General features: G+C 37.3%; 1 long non-coding RNA gene across 1 annotated transcript; it reads left to right on the top strand.

Annotated features, from left to right (window-relative positions):
* Positions 1–11,045: 11,045 nt before the first annotated feature.
* Positions 11,046–16,957, top strand: LOC116625239. Its single transcript, XR_004298041.1, has 3 exons — positions 11,046–13,007; positions 13,707–13,819; positions 14,909–16,957. It is a non-coding gene; the product is annotated as an uncharacterized LOC116625239 (long non-coding RNA).
* Positions 16,958–17,346: the final 389 nt, after the last annotated feature.

The following is a 17,346-nucleotide window of genomic DNA, read 5'->3' as shown; positions in this document are numbered from 1 at the left end:
GGATGGAGACTAAAGCAGTGCTTTTCTTTTGATTTGGGCTCATCTTCTCCCACATGCTAAGAATTCTTTCCTGTTTTCTATTTCACTGGAATGGGATGCCTCCTTGCTTCATTGGGTCATAATGCTTTTTGCAGATTATTCTTAGATTCTGCTCATGTTATTGTCCAAAGTTCAAGTCTTTATCATTTAGTTTTGATGAAGGTGTGGTTTTTCCATTAAGTTCTACATAATAACTGACTATGCTTTTTAACAACAAATGACATTCTTTCTCCTAATTTTCTTGTTTATGTTGGCTGTCCTACTTCGGTAATAGGAAAGTCCACATATCTTACTCCTTTCAGCAAGAATAATAAACTTTTTGTTTAGGAACCAACCTGGTAATTTTTTTTTTAATCTTCCATTGGGGGAAAAATTGGATGTCATACTACTTCAATAAAAAAATTATTAAACATTTCTCAGCTCAGAGTGTGTTTGTTTTTGACTGTTTAATCCCCAATTGCCCGACCTTCAAAAGTAGTTTGTAAAATGTAAAGTGCTATACAAATATTAATTTATAATATTGTTTATCTTATTGAACCATGAAGGACACATTCCTTCTTATTTTGCTCCTTGCAATTCTTTGATCCTCCTGCAAAACCAAGAGAGAACCATGGTGATGGATCCTAGACAAACAGGAAGAAAAAAATGTTATGTTGTCTATTTCTATTATTTCCAGATTTTTCCGATGTGAATACCATAAAGTAAATCCATCTTTCAAAGTTTCTTTTTTTTAAACAGGTTTTTTGAGGTATCATTGATACACAGAAAAATGAACATTTTATGCACACAATTTGATGAATTTGGAGATAAGCATACACCAGTGAAACCATCACCAGAATTTTGCTTTCCTTGCATCTACTAATTCTACACGTCCTTGGAGCACAAAGGAGTCTGAGTCGAGGTTTCTAATCTTGTTCTTACATTTTAGCTCATTCTTGATGAAGCATTCTAAGTTTGTACAGTCAGGCTATAGACTCCAAGAACTCTGGACATAAAGTCTAACTTGGTCTCAATATATAAAATTTTATTTTCCCCCTTCTACCTCCTTCCAACCCTAGTATCTTATTTCCCCCCCTTATAATTCGCACTCAGATTGTGCTCTAATTAGTTTCGATTTTCAGAGTCTAATATGGGATCATCAAAGTAATAAGTCTCAACTGCACAACTTGGCATCCCTTTGACACTTGGACTACAACGTATGATTTGGGTGATTTGAGTTAATGTGGGTGTCAGCAAGGTAGTGGAGGTGGGGTATAGAGTCACATTTTCCTGGCATTTAACATGTTACTTTAAGGAAAATAGTAGTTACATTTTCTGTGCACAGTAGATGATCATGAATGTAATAAAATCTCTAGGTATAGCAATTTAAATGAATTACTGTGTAAATACTTCTGAAATTCAAGTTAAAACATGTCTGACACCAATATAATAGAGCACAATATAATTTGATGGAGAGTTGCCATGTTTTGGCATATTTGTTACAAAAGTAACTGTGATTTAATCAAGTTCATTACCTGCAGATATAGATACAGTGTTTATAGTTATTACTTTTCTATAGTCTCTGCAAAAGCTCAAGTTCTTTCTTCAGTCCTAAAGTTCAGATATTTTGACAGCCACAATTTAAATAAGTTTACTGAACAAACCGTATATTTATTTGAGATATGCCTTGTTTTGTGGAAGAAGAGAAGAATGGGAAATCTTTGTATTGCTCATTTAAAAAAGTTAGCTTAGACTAGCGAAAAATCTAAGTGTTAAGGTGCTTTTATTTTAATTTATTCATAAATACTTTTTTCATATTCATAAATACTGAAATACAGTAAGTATTTCACTGAACTCTATAGCCTGAGGTGACCAGATGGTAGAATTACGGGATTTGGAAATCAGAGAGACTCAGGTCGTGTAATTCAACGTCTTAACTTTGCCGAGGTAAAAACTAAGCCTCAGAGCTGGGGCTTCTGTTTTTTGTTTTTTGTTTTTTTAAAGATTTTATTTGTTTGACAGAGAGAGACACAGCGAGAGAGGGAACACAAGCAGGGGGAGCGGGAGAGGGAGAAGCAGGCTTCCCGCCAAGCAGGGAGCCCGATGCGGGGCTCGATCCCAGAACCCTGGGATCATGACCTGAGCTGAAGGCAGCCGCTTAATGACTGAGCCACCCAGGCGCCCGGGGCTTCTGTTTTTTAAACAGCAGTTTCTTCCCTTATAAAATAAGAGAGCTTTCAGACAGACAAATTAGTCTGTGATGACTAGATGGAGACAACTGATTTGCTCATGACACTGTATTTAACATTCTAAACAAATGAAAGTAAAACCCAGAGGAAGAGTTATGATACAAAATGCATTAAGGCTTCCTTGTCACAAGTCAGGCAGTGACATTGCTGGAGGTAGGGATTCCCAATTCCCAGAACACGAAGTGTCATTTCCTAACTCACTATAATTGGTTTTCAAACTGAGACCTAGAATCTTCAGGTGTATGTTCTGCAGAGTGGTCACACCACCATGGATAAAAGTTACCCTCCTCCACCATGCGTTCTCATCTTTCTGTTTCACTGCCTTACCTGCTTAAAAGCTAGGTAATCTCTTCTCTTAAGCTTTTGTACGCTGTAAGCTTGCTTTTTAACACCTTTTTTTTTTTTTTGATACAACCTTGTTTTCGTAAGAATATGTAACAGAATTTTAAAGTGATGTTTAACTTGATCACGATGTTGCCTTATTTTTCTATATTTTGTATAGAAGTTACTCTTACGGATGGGTCGTGGCATGGGGAAGAAGAAAAATAGACAAATACCACATGATGTCCTGAGTTCTTTAAGCTTAATTCATGTAGTATTTGGTAATATGGAAACAAAAAGGAAAATGTAAGAACATATAAAGGTTCTCGCAGATTGTTATCACTTGGATAAAGTAAAAAAGTGTAAGAGTAATCATTTGACTTTTGTTTTTCTTTCAATTCCTTTAAATTTGCAGTTATTTTTTGTTTTCCTAGTGTTATAAACAGTATATTTTCATTGTGAGGGAGTCTCAAAAGTATAGGCTACTTAATCAAATATATGTTCTGTAATTATAAATATCAAGACTAAAATCCTATTTAGTGATGTCTTGAATTATGATGAAAACCTTGGCATGTAATAATTTCACCCCTTTCTTCTTTATCCTCTCAATTTTGTTTGTTGTTATTAATATACAGACATATCTTCCCATTAGGATCTAAACATTTTAAAGGCAGGTAGTATGACTTGTTCAATCTTGTATCCTTCACTTCTAGCAAAATGCCTGATTCACAGAAGGTACTTGTATGATTAAATGAAGCAATTCCCATCATGAGCACTCTGCTCAAGCAAGTCAGTAAATCATGTTGAAATGCTGAGTATGGAATGGTGTGCTTTGGTTGTCAAGTCACCTGGGAAAACATCTCGATAAACAAATCCAACTATTGCAACCAATTATTGATCTACTCTTTAATGGATCAACTCTGGAGATGGAAAGTCTCACGGCTTCATATCTTTCCTACATCTTTCAGAAGCCTCCAAACTCTTAGAGTAAACATTTGTATTATAATCAATATGGAGTTTTAATTTTATTTTTTTTTAATTTTTTAAATTTATTTTTTGACAGAAAGAGACAGCAAGAGAGGGAACACAAGCAGGGGGAGTGGGAGAGTGAGAAGCAGGCTTCCTGCTGAGTAGGGAGCCCGATGCGGAGCTTGATGCCCAGACCCTGGGACCATGACCTGAGCCGAAGGCAGATGCTTAACCGACTGAGTCGCCCAGGAGCCCAGGAATTTTAATTTTAGTGAGTAGTAATTTTGAATATACATACACATATATCTATCTGTATGTAATGAAGTTAAATCTCTAATACAATGCTTTACATTGGAGTGGCATATTGGACTAAGGAATCTGATTGACCTTTCATTCAAATCCCACATTCAATATTTACTGGTTGCATGGCAGTAGGTAATGCTTGAAACTCTCTGACCATGAATTGTTTCATTTAGTTTTTAAATTTGTAAATGAGAAGAATCATGATCAATACATGGGATGACTTTGAAGTTTTCCTTCCCCTTAAACCTATGTAAATATGTAGGAAAAGTATAGCCTCTCTTCATATTAATTTTGTTAGGAATTTATACTTGAAAATAAATAAATTTAATTTGACAAAATTAGAGAGATAACTCAGTCAAATCTTAAATTTGACTTAGGCTTTTATGGCTAGTGGGAAGAGCAATCAACATGTATTCTACCTATGATGTATATACATAGTATTCAAAGTTTATTAGTCACTAAATATTTATTGGTGAGGTTTCAATGGCCTGTTCACTTGGCACATCTTTTGATACTAATAATGGAAATAAAAAGCTACCTTGTTTCATAACTTTACAGTTTGCAAACTTTCACACACATTTAATCCTTTGTCACCAGCTGATAATGAAATGCTTTCTGATTATTATGCATCATTGGACAGGGTGAGCCTGAAGGCCAAAAGCAGTTAACAGGTATTAATTATAGCCATTTACTTTCCCCTGAACTTTAATTGACATTCTCTCAGGTTAAAATCCTTAAGTATTCTATACGTTTGCTTCCTTTGGTCTCTCCTCTATTCATTTGTCTTTTAAACATATCATGTATTGTCCAATTTATAAAATTTTGTGGCTCAATCTAGGGTGTCTCCTACTGCAAATGATTATAGCAGGTTGCTAAGATTTCCTTGTTTTTTATTGAGCATATAGTAATCTGTGCTGGAAACAGAATAAATAAATTCCAAAGCTGGTTATTGAAACTGAAAACAGTTAAGAAAGACTATTTTTACCCAGTCCAGTCATGCAGATATAGTTTGGTTGGCTAATATTACGTTGATTTGGAAATCATAAAACATGTGGATCATTGTGATTTGGGAACCTATTAGAAATTGAACACCAAAGAGCTTTGCAGAGTTTTGTGAGGGCATTGAGTTCAGTGGCTCTGAGCCTTCCTCATCTTACAGACCCAATCATACTGTCAAAGAAATTGAGTCTCATCATCATGAGAACAAAAACTCTTTTCTCCTTAAGAAGACGATTGATATTTACAGCTAATCTTTAAATACATATAGTAAATTATATATAATTATATATATATTTAAAATATGTAGTAAATTATAATGACATGAAGTTGAAGGGGAGTAATATTGGGATCAGTTTTATTTCTATGATTTAAAACACAAATTGAGGGGCACCTGGGTGGCTCAGTCCGTTAAGTGGCCAACTCTTGCTTTCAGCTCAGGTGATGATCTCAGGGTCCTGGGATCGAGCTCTGCAACAGGCTCTGCCCTCGGTGGGGAGTCTGCGTGTGGATTTTCTCTGTCCTTCTACCTCTGCCCCTCCCCCCACTCATGCGCATGCTCTCTCTCTTTCTCTCAAAATAAATAAATAAATAAATCTTAAAAAAAACACAAATTGACAAAAATGGCTATCCCATTTGTAGTTGAAGACTAGAATAAGACAGCACAATATAAATTTCTTCATACGTAAGTATAAAACGAAAAGACGATATAAGCTGTCATACATGGTATTTGAAAAACAACAGAAAACAGGATGACGTAGAGAATAAATTCTTTACAAATTCCATAAAAACCCTATCTAATTGGTAGTATACATATACCCTGCTTTAATATTTACATTTCCTATTTCTTGTAGTACATTGCGTATTTGTCCCAAACCTTGACCTTTACTCTTCCCTGTATATAAGCACTTTGTACGACTATGGTTCTTCCTGTTAGAGAACATATTTCTCTGGCCCTTGACTTAGGTTCATCCATGTGACATGCTTTGGTTAATAGAATAAGGAAGGAGTAACGGTATGCCAGCTCTAGGCTGGGCTTTAAGTGAACTGGCGTGATGTCTCAGCCACACCCAGCCCAGATCAACTGACTTCCAGTGGACCCACAGATGTATGAGTGAACCAAGCTTAGATATACTGGTTACCTTACACTGGTTACCTAGCTGTTTTCTGTCTGACTCTATTTCTCTCTCTTTTGATCTATCAATCTTTTGATGTATCAGTTTATCCTATCTATCTATCTATCTATCTATTATCTATCTATCTATCTATCTATCTATCTATCTATCTATCTATTGATCTATCTATCATCTATCTATCTAATGCCATGCTCTGTTGTGGATTAAAGTTTGAAATATTTATGGATCTAGATTAAAGTTTGAAATATTTATGAATTTTAGATTTCTTGTTTCAGGGAAGTGAGATATTATTTGTCCAACACTCTCTTGTGGACTATGGGTAGAAAGAGGGCAGAAAAGTGCTGCAATATGACATTAGTACGAATCTTCCTCTATCAAGATATTTGTTCTAATTTCAAAGTAACAAGGACTAGAGGCAAGAATTTTTTTTTAATGTTTCAGATAGTTTTGATGTGCTTCATGGTATGGAAAAGAATCTGGAAAAGCCCATTAGATCTCAGAACTAATTAAGCCAATATTTACTGATCACCTACTGTGGGCCAGAATGTACTGGAGATAATGAATATACAGTAGTAAGCAAGAGACACATGATCCCTGCCGCCCTGGTCTGGTGGAGAAGACTGATATTATTAGTCCACGTTGCACTAGTAGCTACATAATGACTAATTATGACAAGTAACGTGAAGGAAAAACACAAGATGCTGTGGGAGCACATAATAAGGAGTTCTTATCATAGACTGTAGGGTCAGAAACGGCTTGTTATGTGGCATTTCAGCCAAATGTGAAAGATAAGTAGAAATGAATCAGGATAAAAGAAGTAAGGTTTAGAGAAAAGCATTGCATTCTGAGGAGTAATCTGGGCAAAGATTCAAAAAAGGAAGGCATGTGGTATATTCTTAAAAAAAAAAAAAAAAAAGCCAGTGTGACTTGGGAGTGAGCAAGAGAGGCCTGTGAGGAGGCTGGACACAAGGCAGGGAATATACTACATAGGGCCCCGTAGGCTTTTTAAAAATTGGGGGCTTTATCCTACGTTCAATGAGAAGATATCCAAAGACTTTTAAACAGAATTATATTCAAATTTGTATTTTAAAAGATCATTCTGGATGTAGTATGGCAAAAAATGAGGGAGCGGAAAATGGAGGCAGGGAGGCCAACACGGTGGTGGCCCATGGGTCAGGTGCGAGATGAAAGTGGGTTAGATTGGGACTGTAAGGGAATTTTGAAAGTAAACTTCAGAATGTTATGGGGGATTGGCTATTGAAAGTATTTAGATTAGCCATTAATGTATGATAAGTATCCCCAAATCTCAATGACATACAACAATAGCATTTGCTTAGCTCATACACCTGTGGGTGGGTTATCTATGCTGGGCCTTTAGGCAGCTGTGCCCTGTGCCTTCTTGATCCTGGTCCCATACACACTTTCGTGTGCTGGCTCTTTATTGTTGTTTCATAGTGTGATCCTCCCGTTTCACTTGACTAGATTGTAGCTTCTTGAGAATATGCACTATTTTTCATACTTTAGGAATATTCCCCAAAATATAGTTAAGGGCATGACTACATAAATGGTAGAATCTTAATAAGTGTTGGCTTATCTACCAATTTGTATAAAGCCAGGCTAATTGCTCAGAATTTGGAAGGGGTATATTAAATCACTTTCTAATTGACTGATTGATTGATGCAATAATGTATTAATTTTCCCAGCCCTTTATTTAGCAGTCAGTTTACTAGGACCTGAGGATTCAGAAAATTCCAAAACCTTATCCCTATTCTCTTGGAATTCAGTCTAGTAGGAGTGAGAGACCTATAAAGGAAAATAATTTGTGCCTTTCAGTCTACATTATCATTGAATACCATTACCAGACCATTAAAAAAAAATCACCTGTAAAAAATATATTCTTGCAAAATAACCATGAAAATTTCAGACTGATAAGTCTGAACTATGTAGTATGAACGCAGTGAACTCTGTCCATATCCTTGCAAAGATCAGTTAACCTCATTCCAAACTCCAAAGTGTAGCTTAATTTAACCAAAACAATCTTCCCACTTCTACCTTCCACACACAAACCTGTTCTTGCCTCTGGCCCATTCATTGCAGCTTCCGAAGACCAATATTCAGTGAGTAATGTTGAAATGAATTTTATCCTTCACAAGGAGCTCAAAAATCTAAATGTAAGAAGAGAAATAATTTGACAAATTCTATTTAAGCTCCCATATGTCTCCTAATTCCAGACATTATATGAGCATTGTGGAGATCCTTAAAGCTAATACTCACAAACAAAAAGAGGACTTTATGGCTTCTGGTTAGAATTAAAGAAAAACAATCTTTCTCTTGAAGAGATTTTATAATGGAAGAGAAGGACATTCTCTGCTGTTTTGCTCCCAGTTATTATTTAGCAACTGAGTGCTGATACGGAAACCATAGAAGAGCTTATTTTAAACTATTTTTAGTTCTGAAGACTTACAACAAAATAAAGAGATTACTCCGTCTTTAAATTTTTTTTTAAGATTATTTATTTATTTGACAGAGAGAGAGAAAGAGTGAGAGAGTATAGGCAGGAGGAGCGGCAGGGGGAGAGGGAGAAGCAGACTCCCTGCTGAGCAGGAAGCCCCATGAGGGACTTGATCCCAGGACCCTGGGATCATGACCTGAGCTGAAGGCAGATGCTTAACCAACTGAGCCACCCAAGCACCCCTCCAGCTTTAATTTTTTAAAGAAAACTGTAAGACTCCCCCATCTTTAATATTATTTTATAACACCGGTGAATAGATTATCTCTACAGAAAAGTGTCAAATGCATCAGCTAGCTATATATGAGATTATGTTAGGAAATCTTGCCAAATATGAACATGATGGTTTTCTCAGCCAAGATAGAAAGTCTGCAGTAATTATTTTTGTTATTCATACTTCAAATTCACTTGGTCTCAAATATCCAAGTAATTGAAGCAAAATTAGAAATTTTACCCATGGAATGAGTGCTAAAATGATTTAAGGTCTAGTAAAAAGCTGTGGTTAAACTGAAAAAGAGACATTTCCATAGTTGTTTTTAGAGTCTTTTTTTCCTTCTACACCAATGTTTTCTTTTTAATTTAAATATTTTGCTCTCTTGGTTTGAAAGTAGACAATAAAAAAGTGATTCCACATAACTGAATTACTAGTCGAACTGCAGATGTTAGGTTTTAAACAAAATTATTCATCACCTAGGTGTAAAAATGTAATTTCTGGGGCGCCTGGGTGGCTCAGTTGGTTAAGTGTCTGACTCTTGATTTTGGCTCAGGTCATGATCTCAGGGTCCTGAGATCAAGCCCCTCATTGGGCTCCATGCTCAGTGTGGAGTCTGCTTGTCCCTTTCCCTCTGCTCTTCCCCAGCTCTCTCTTTCTGTCTCTCAAAAATAAATAAAATCTTGAAAAAAATGTTGCAATTTCTTTTTATGAAATTTCCATGAGGAATAGGGAGAAAATTTTTTTTGCTAGGTTAAACCTATAAAATTTGAGAATTTTTATTAGCTGATATTCAAAGGCAAATTTAGGCCTGTAGGACAAAGTTTGTGTACCTTAATTTATAATCATACACAGAGAGATGATACTTAAAATTTTGCTGCATGCCTTATAAGAGATATTTCCCTTCTCAAATCCAGCCATTTACTACTACCGAAAACTTAATTCAAAATAGTCCACTCTCTCTGGCATTTATACACACACTCCTTTTTATACATTATATACACATGTACATGTTTTGTTTATTTGTTTCTTGTTTTTAGAGAGAGAGAGTGCACCGATGGAGAGAGGGAGAGAGAGAATCTTAAGCAGGTTCCACACTCAGTGTGAAGCACCCCGTGGGGCTAGATCTCAGGACCCGAGCCGAAATCAAGAGTTGGTTGCTTAACTGACTGAGCCACCCAGGAACCCCTCACGTACATACATTTTTAAAAAATTTAACGAGATCTTACCACAAACATTTACACATTATGAGATGGATTATCGTTTTAAGAGTTTGTCTTTGTGACTCTTTAGTGTCATTCTATATAGATATACAACATTATTCATAAGTGCAATGTATTCCCTAAAACTGACATGCCATGACTTATTTAATTATCCTGACAGCAATTTGATTGATTTGGTTTATTTGCTTTAGAAGAATACAACAATGAACTTTCTTACACATGAATCATTGAACAAATATGAATGCTATAAGCTAAATATATAGAAGTAAAATTCGTGCATGTGGCTTACAGAAATGTTAAGTTTTGATAGATATTGACAAAAATACCCTCTGAAAATGGTTAGTGACTTCAAATTCTCACCAGTGGGTTATGAAAGTACCTGTTCTTTAATATCCTCCCCAAAATAAATACTATCAAGCTTCAAAAGTTTATATAACCTGAGGAGTAAAAACTATAGTCATATTGTTTCAGTTTCAATTCCCCTGATTGCTACTAAGGTTTAGCATAATTTCATATATATGTAGTAGGCAGTTTTTCTTTCTGTGAATTCTTTCCTTGTATCTTTTGTCTAATTTTTTTAAGATTTACTTATTTATTTGAGAGAGGGGAGGGGCCAAGGGAGAGGGTGAGAGAGTATCTTCAAGCAGACTCCCCACTGAGCATGGAGCCCAACGTGGGGCTTCAGCCCCACAACCCAGGAGATCATGACCAGAGCTGAAATCAAGAGTCAGTCGCTCAACTGACTGAGCCACCCAGGCACCCCTTTTATCTAATTTCTTATAAGATCGTTGCCCCTTTTCCTAGTTATGTGGGAGATCTCTCTGTACAATGGTCATTACTACTTGTTTCTTAAACTTTTTTGCAAATATTTTCTTTCAGTATTGTCTTTTATTATTGCTATTGTTATTATGATCTTTGCCAAAAAGAAATGTGAAGATTTTTATATAATTTATCTGTTAATTATTTTCTTTAGTTTGTGGGAGGCCCTTTCTCATTACTCAAGATTAAAAAACCATTATTCTATTTAAATTTTTTTTAAATGTTACTTACATTTGCACTTTAATCATTTGGTAATTTATTTTATGTATGGTGTTCAGTAGGGATCTAATATAATCTTAAAGGGCTAGTTGCACCTTTTAAATAATCCAACTTTTTCCTGCTAATTTAAATTTCCATTTTCTCTCACATATTAATACACACACAAATGCGCATGTGCACACACGCACATTTGCCTCTTCTGGACTCTCTGATTTGTTCCCTTCATCTACTTGTCTATTCTATTCCTGTGCCAATAAACTGCTTGCATCCTCATAGCTTCACAGTAGGTTTTGATGTTTGTTATGGCAAGTCATCCCCGTTGTCCCTCCCAGATAGCCTTGTCTAGTTCCATAGAAGTCCTATTATGAATTTGACTGAGATCATATTGAATTTATAATTATTTGATGGAGAATTATGGTCTCTTCAGTGTTGAGTGTAGGGATTCTTAGTTATACAGTCATTGTGATATTTGGAATTTCCCCTTTCCTTGTCTATGGATGATATTTCTATTTAGGTTGCTTCCAGATTGTGGGCAAGCTGTGGAACATGCTGCGGGGTTTACCCCTAGCTCCCTTCTGGGCACTCACCTGCTGCTTTATTCAGGGCCAAATGTGACGTCCTACATCTATTGATTCTGGCTCTGAAGATCTTCCAACCACGCCTAGCTCTGTAGCAGTTCTCACCTCTATGTGTTTTGAAAAAACCGTGCTTCCCTCTGGTTTTGATTTTCTGAGACACAATCCCATTGACTTTCTATCATGTAGGAATGTCTCCCATTTCTTGTTTCTCAACAACACTCTGGATTAAAACATAGTCCGCCACAGTTTTGGTAATTTTCAATCGAAAGGTGATTCACCCACTCTTGTCACATTTTCAGCAAGTTCTTGAAAATATTTTCTGGGAGAAAGAAATTAACAAGGCCCCCGTGAGATTCTGTTTCTGTATTTGTAAGGCCAAGGTGATGAAACCCTCTTTTACAGGGCTGTTTGGGAGTTTTAAATGAGACACACACGAATCTTAATCTCCTACCATAAGATACATTCAATAAATATCAAAGAACCTCCCTTTTCTTTCATGTTAACAAAAACTCACCTCATTAAAAAAAAAAAATTCTGACCTAAGGGTTGTGGAAATGTTACCGGTGCAAAACAGAACCATCCTGCGCTAGCATCTACAGCATCTGAAATTTCTCAGGTACACGTTGCCTCCAGCAACGCCACGGGCAGAACGATAGGAACTGGAATGTGGGGAGCATTCTGGATGTGTCTGACCTGATGACCGGCATGTAATAGCAGCCGGAACACTCGGTGAGAAAAATGATATCGGGGTATTCCCAAGAAATGACAGTGACGCCGTCTGCCCTGTCGAGCTTCTTAGCTGTTGTGTAGCTGCTGCGGTGGCAATTCATTTCCTCCGCGACATCTCAGCGAAGGTAGATCGCAGAGCAGCCACATCACGGACAAGGTGACCTCATTGTGCTAATAGCCTCGTAGCAGCTTTCCAAGCGCTGACCGCTGGTTGCGCTAATTAGAATGTAGTTTTAAAAAGCGATCGGCTGTCCTGTTTGTAATTATAAGCAATTATTGCGTGCGCTCTGTCAAAATCAAAGTGAAAAATTTACAAGGACCTGTGAAATACTAAGCTTTTTGCTTATTTGTTTGTTTTTTTGTTTTTAGCTCGTACTTGAATGCCTGTAAAAAAGTAGAGGCTGGTAGCAGGTATTAATAGGGCCATCACCGATGAGAAATAGAAAAGGTGAGTGATGGTCTCTGAATAATATGCGGTAAGTCAGGGTAAAGCACGGATCTATGATGGATTTTTCTGGCATTTAGACTAGTGTTTTCCTCTCGGGTCTGTAATGCTGCTTTTCTTTTCCCTTTTGATGTACATGAAGGGCATTTGCTCTGATGCTAAATTTTGCTCTTTCACAGCAGCGTTGGCATCCAAATCAAAACATAAATAAACAAAGAAAGAAGTACTGTCCGTGTCTAGAAGCATCTACAGTGAATTTGAAATTTCAAGGACAACTTGGAGGTACCAGTGATTCATGAAGCAGGAATGTTAGCCAAGCCTGATGTAATATTTTATATGAAGGGCTTTTCACTCACAAAGGGCTCAGTATTTAACAAAACTAAATATCCAAAGGCATCCATTTCATCCTACACAGACTAATGATGTGCAAATCGGATTGGATGGACCTGAGAAGTCATTTAACATACAGCAAGTGTTTATAGCAACTGAGCTAAGCGGATAAAAAGACCCTGTTCTTTTGAAACTACAGGGGAAGGCTCTAAGCAGGCGGCCCCAGGCATCTAGCTCAGCTGGCTCTGTCCAGGTCTCCGGGCTGTGGGGACACGACCATGGGCCAGCTATATTTGCTAACCACACATGAAAAGTTATGAAATGTTTATTTTTGGCTTCTCGGGCTAGGGAAAGTTAAAGATCATATCTGTAACCAAATAAGCTTATGAGCCCTCTATACTTCAGGCCTTCTCTGTAACCTTAGTCTGCGCAAACAAACTCAGATTTATCCCTTTTATAAGGGAGAAGAGATTATCATTCCTTATCGGCGAGCCGCCACAAGTCCTGAATTATATACAGCTGCTAACATCAGAATTATTTTGAGCCTTATGCTTTTGTGAGATTAATGTTGTGAAGACCAGCACCACCATCTGTCTGCCTCTTGGAGACCATGATCTTACTTGCTTCTGTTGGAACTGTTCTTTCTCCTAGGAAAAACAGCATGCGAGTACCACACAAGAAACTCCTGGTGTCAAGTTTTTAAATTGTTTTGAGGAAGCCACTCTGTTACAACCCATCCCATGTCCCTGTCATGTGGGACATAGGTAAGCTATACAACTTGTTCATATAGTCCATCTGGTCCTCAAAAAAGATTTGGACATTTGCAATTAACACTTTCTTCCTAGAAATATTTAACACATTGGCTTTTAGAGCTCTTCGCTCTATTCTGGATTCTATTCCTAAGGCCAGATTAAGTTGGAATATACATATGATAAAATCTCATTGGTCTGAGTTTATGGAAAAGGGAGGGGCAAGAATGTCACTGGGAAGTATAGATTATTTTAGGTGAAAATAATGGTGAAAGTACATTTGACGACTAGAGTCAGGCTAACAGCGTTTGCCTGTGCATGCTTTGATAAATGAATAAGAATACACTGCTATTTCCTCATAATTCTGTGCTTTTGCTACCCTGGCAAAAGTTATGGCAGCACACAAAATTTAGCCTAGAGTTTCCTGACAGCTAAGACAAGTGAAAACTGTTGGCATTTGTGGTGATATTTGTCAGATAAGAGGAAACACACAATTTTCTGAACAGGGATAACATTTTTACTGACATTGAACTGAAGGTAAAATTATTGCTCCTTATATAGTTACTAGTCCGAAGTAGTTAACAGATTTTCTTCTTTTATTGAGCACCTACTATATGATCAGACCCTGCTAGGTATTGAAGTTTATAGACCAATAAGACAAAGTCCCTGTACCCAAAAGGGCTAACAGTCTATATAAATAAAATGATGCATAATGATTTTATAAAAGTGTAACTTTATTCAAATCATTGTATTTTTCTTTTTCTTTCATAAACAGGGGGGCATAATATTAAATCTTAATCGATGCATGCTATCCCTTGGGCAGTGCTTTCAGGACCGCTCACTTAACCCAGACCAGAGAGAATTTGAGAACATGTCCATTGCACTGTCTTTCTCAAATCTCACATGTATGAAATGAGCCTTTGGCATATCTTGGGTCATAGGCTCTTCGTGGCTCATTTCTGAGATAAGAGTCTTGGGTCTTAAATACTCTGTGTTGTTGATTGAAGAATTTAGAGGCTAGACATTTAGGACACAGACTTTTAATTTTCTTGTGAAACCTTTAAGCATCCAATTAGAGTTTTGTTGTTGTTATTTTTTTGGCAGATATTTGGCCAGTCACCGTCTGTCCTTCCTGGAAATCATGGAGGCCAGCAGAAAGGACCAATATTTTCCACCAAGAAGATCTCTGAAACTATTTGAGCCCTTAGGCAGGCACTTGGCTGAATCCCAGAAATCTGTGCCATCTAGCACAGTGAAGGTGATTTGGGATAACTCGTGATAGACCTGCTTCTTGAGGGCAGGAATCTACAGCCTATTCACAATGCAAATTACATATTATTATCAAATAACATATTGCCAGGCATGCAGTGCTCAACAAGTGGTTGTTGAACTAAAATAAAACCAAAAGTAGGCATTAGTACAGTATGGGAATTACCACATTGAATGTTCAAGTAACTCAATTGTTGTAGTCACTAGGTTACAAAGATCAATACCCACAGATCCTACTCAGAAGGAATTTACAATACTTTTTGGGAGGCGAACGTTAATCACTACCAGATGCTGGAGAAGAACAGAAGAAAGTAATTGATTTTGCCTCAGCAGATTGGGGAAGTCTTTATACTCTTAAATGAGATAACCTTTGAGGTGTATCTTTAGGAATGAGAAGAAATTAATCAGGCAGAAAAAGATGGAAAGGTATTTCATACTGTTTTGGGTATTGTCACATAACAAAACACCCCCAAACTCAGCTTGGAACAACAATAATGGTTGATTTTGCTCATGACTCTGAAATTTGAGCAGGGCTTGACAGGGACAGCTTATTTCTATTGAGTGTGTCTTCAGCTGGGTGGCTTGGCCATTTGTTGGCCATTTGTTGGTTGGTAGACCAATCAGGGCTGCCAGCTGAAGTCCTTTCAACACAACTGCTTGGGCTTTCTCACAGCATGGCCGCTGCGTTTCAAAAGCCTGTGTTCCAAGAGACAGGAAGCGGAAGTCTCTTAAGTCCTGAGCCTAGAGATTGGCACAGCATCACTTTTGCTGCCTGCCAAAGTTCAAGGAGAGGGAAAGTAGACTCCCAGAAATTTTGTATCCCTTCTTAATCCGCCACATCTACAGATAACCTACCACCAGCAATGGCATACTAAATGCACGATTTGGTAACGTAGATAAACCAGTTGCGACAAAGGAATATAAGGTGACAATCGGGGGCATGGGGGGATGATGGTAGAAGGGGGGCATTGAAGCAGATAGCAGAGAGCCTTTTATACTGTGCTTTTGGGTTTTACAATCTTCTGCCCCCAGAACTGGCCTGATCATTTCTGTGTTTAGGGAGATCAGTTGGGTAGCTCTGTGAAAGCCTGACTAGAAGCAAATGGCATTGCAAACAGCATAACTGGGCAGAAACTCTTGTGATAGTTTACGAGAAAGTTGATAAACTCAGACATAAGTGGGAGTAGAGTACTAGAAAAAGAGCTGCATTTCAGTGAATTTTCAGTTACAGATTTAGAAGAAACTGGTTCCTAAATGGATGTATAATTAAGAGATAATGAATCAGGGTGGCCTTCAAGTTTCTAGCTTGAAGAGTGGGAGAGACTATAGAACACAAAAAGAGAATCACATTTGGGGAAAGAGAGAGAAGATGGTGGGTTTAATTTTTTAGGACATGCTTGATTTGAGATACAGCTGGCATTATTAGGCTAAGAAGTTTGATCAGCAAGTGGTTATATGAATAAAGAACTTAAAAGGGAGGTTAGGTGTGAAACATCTAAATTTGTAGTTATAAAGCTTGAAGCACTAGTTGAAACTAGAGGAACACATGAGATAAAAAAAAAACCCACTATTTTTTGAGAAAAGAAGAAAACTGAAGGCAGACTCTGGAGGACAGAACCAAGCGAAAGGATAACAAGACCAAAAGAAACGGAAAGGCAATAGAGGTAGAGTAAATGCCTTCTTGATCTTACAAATCAGAATGAGCAAATATTCTCAGATCTGCATCACAAAGCAAGTTGGGAAACATTATTTCCCAAACTGATTTTTATGATCCATATGTTTTGTTCAAGGATACACAAATGAGAAGGTAGGCGTACGATTTGTCTTTTATTTACCAACAACATACATTTGTAGCAGTTTTACAGAAGGTGGGGCTCACTGGTTACAAATACAGAAGCCTTCTCTTTTTCTTTCTCTTTGTCTCTCCTTTTTTTTTTTTTTTTTTAAGAGAGCAAGTGAGTGTGCAAGCGGGGGTGTGGAGGGGCAGAGGGAGAGAGAAAGAGATCATCTTAAGCAGGCTCCAAGCCCAACACGTGCGGGGCTTGATCTGACAACCCTGAGATCATGACTTGAGTCGAAACCAAGATTCGGACGCTTAACCAACGGAGCCACCCAGGCGCCCCAGAAGCTTTCTATTTTTTAATTATAAAACTATAAAAGCATTCAAAAAGATTAGAAAATAGATTCTGTTTCTTCATATAGAATATGTGTGGTCTAGCCCTTCTAGAAGAGCCATCTTTCTTAAATAGCTCCTTTCATCTCTAGTTATCAGT

Source organism: Phoca vitulina, unplaced genomic scaffold, assembly GCF_004348235.1.
Source record: "Phoca vitulina isolate PV1807 unplaced genomic scaffold, GSC_HSeal_1.0 scaffold75, whole genome shotgun sequence".
Taxonomy (NCBI): domain Eukaryota; kingdom Metazoa; phylum Chordata; class Mammalia; order Carnivora; family Phocidae; genus Phoca; species Phoca vitulina.
This window is presented reverse-complemented; position numbering and strand designations above follow the sequence as displayed.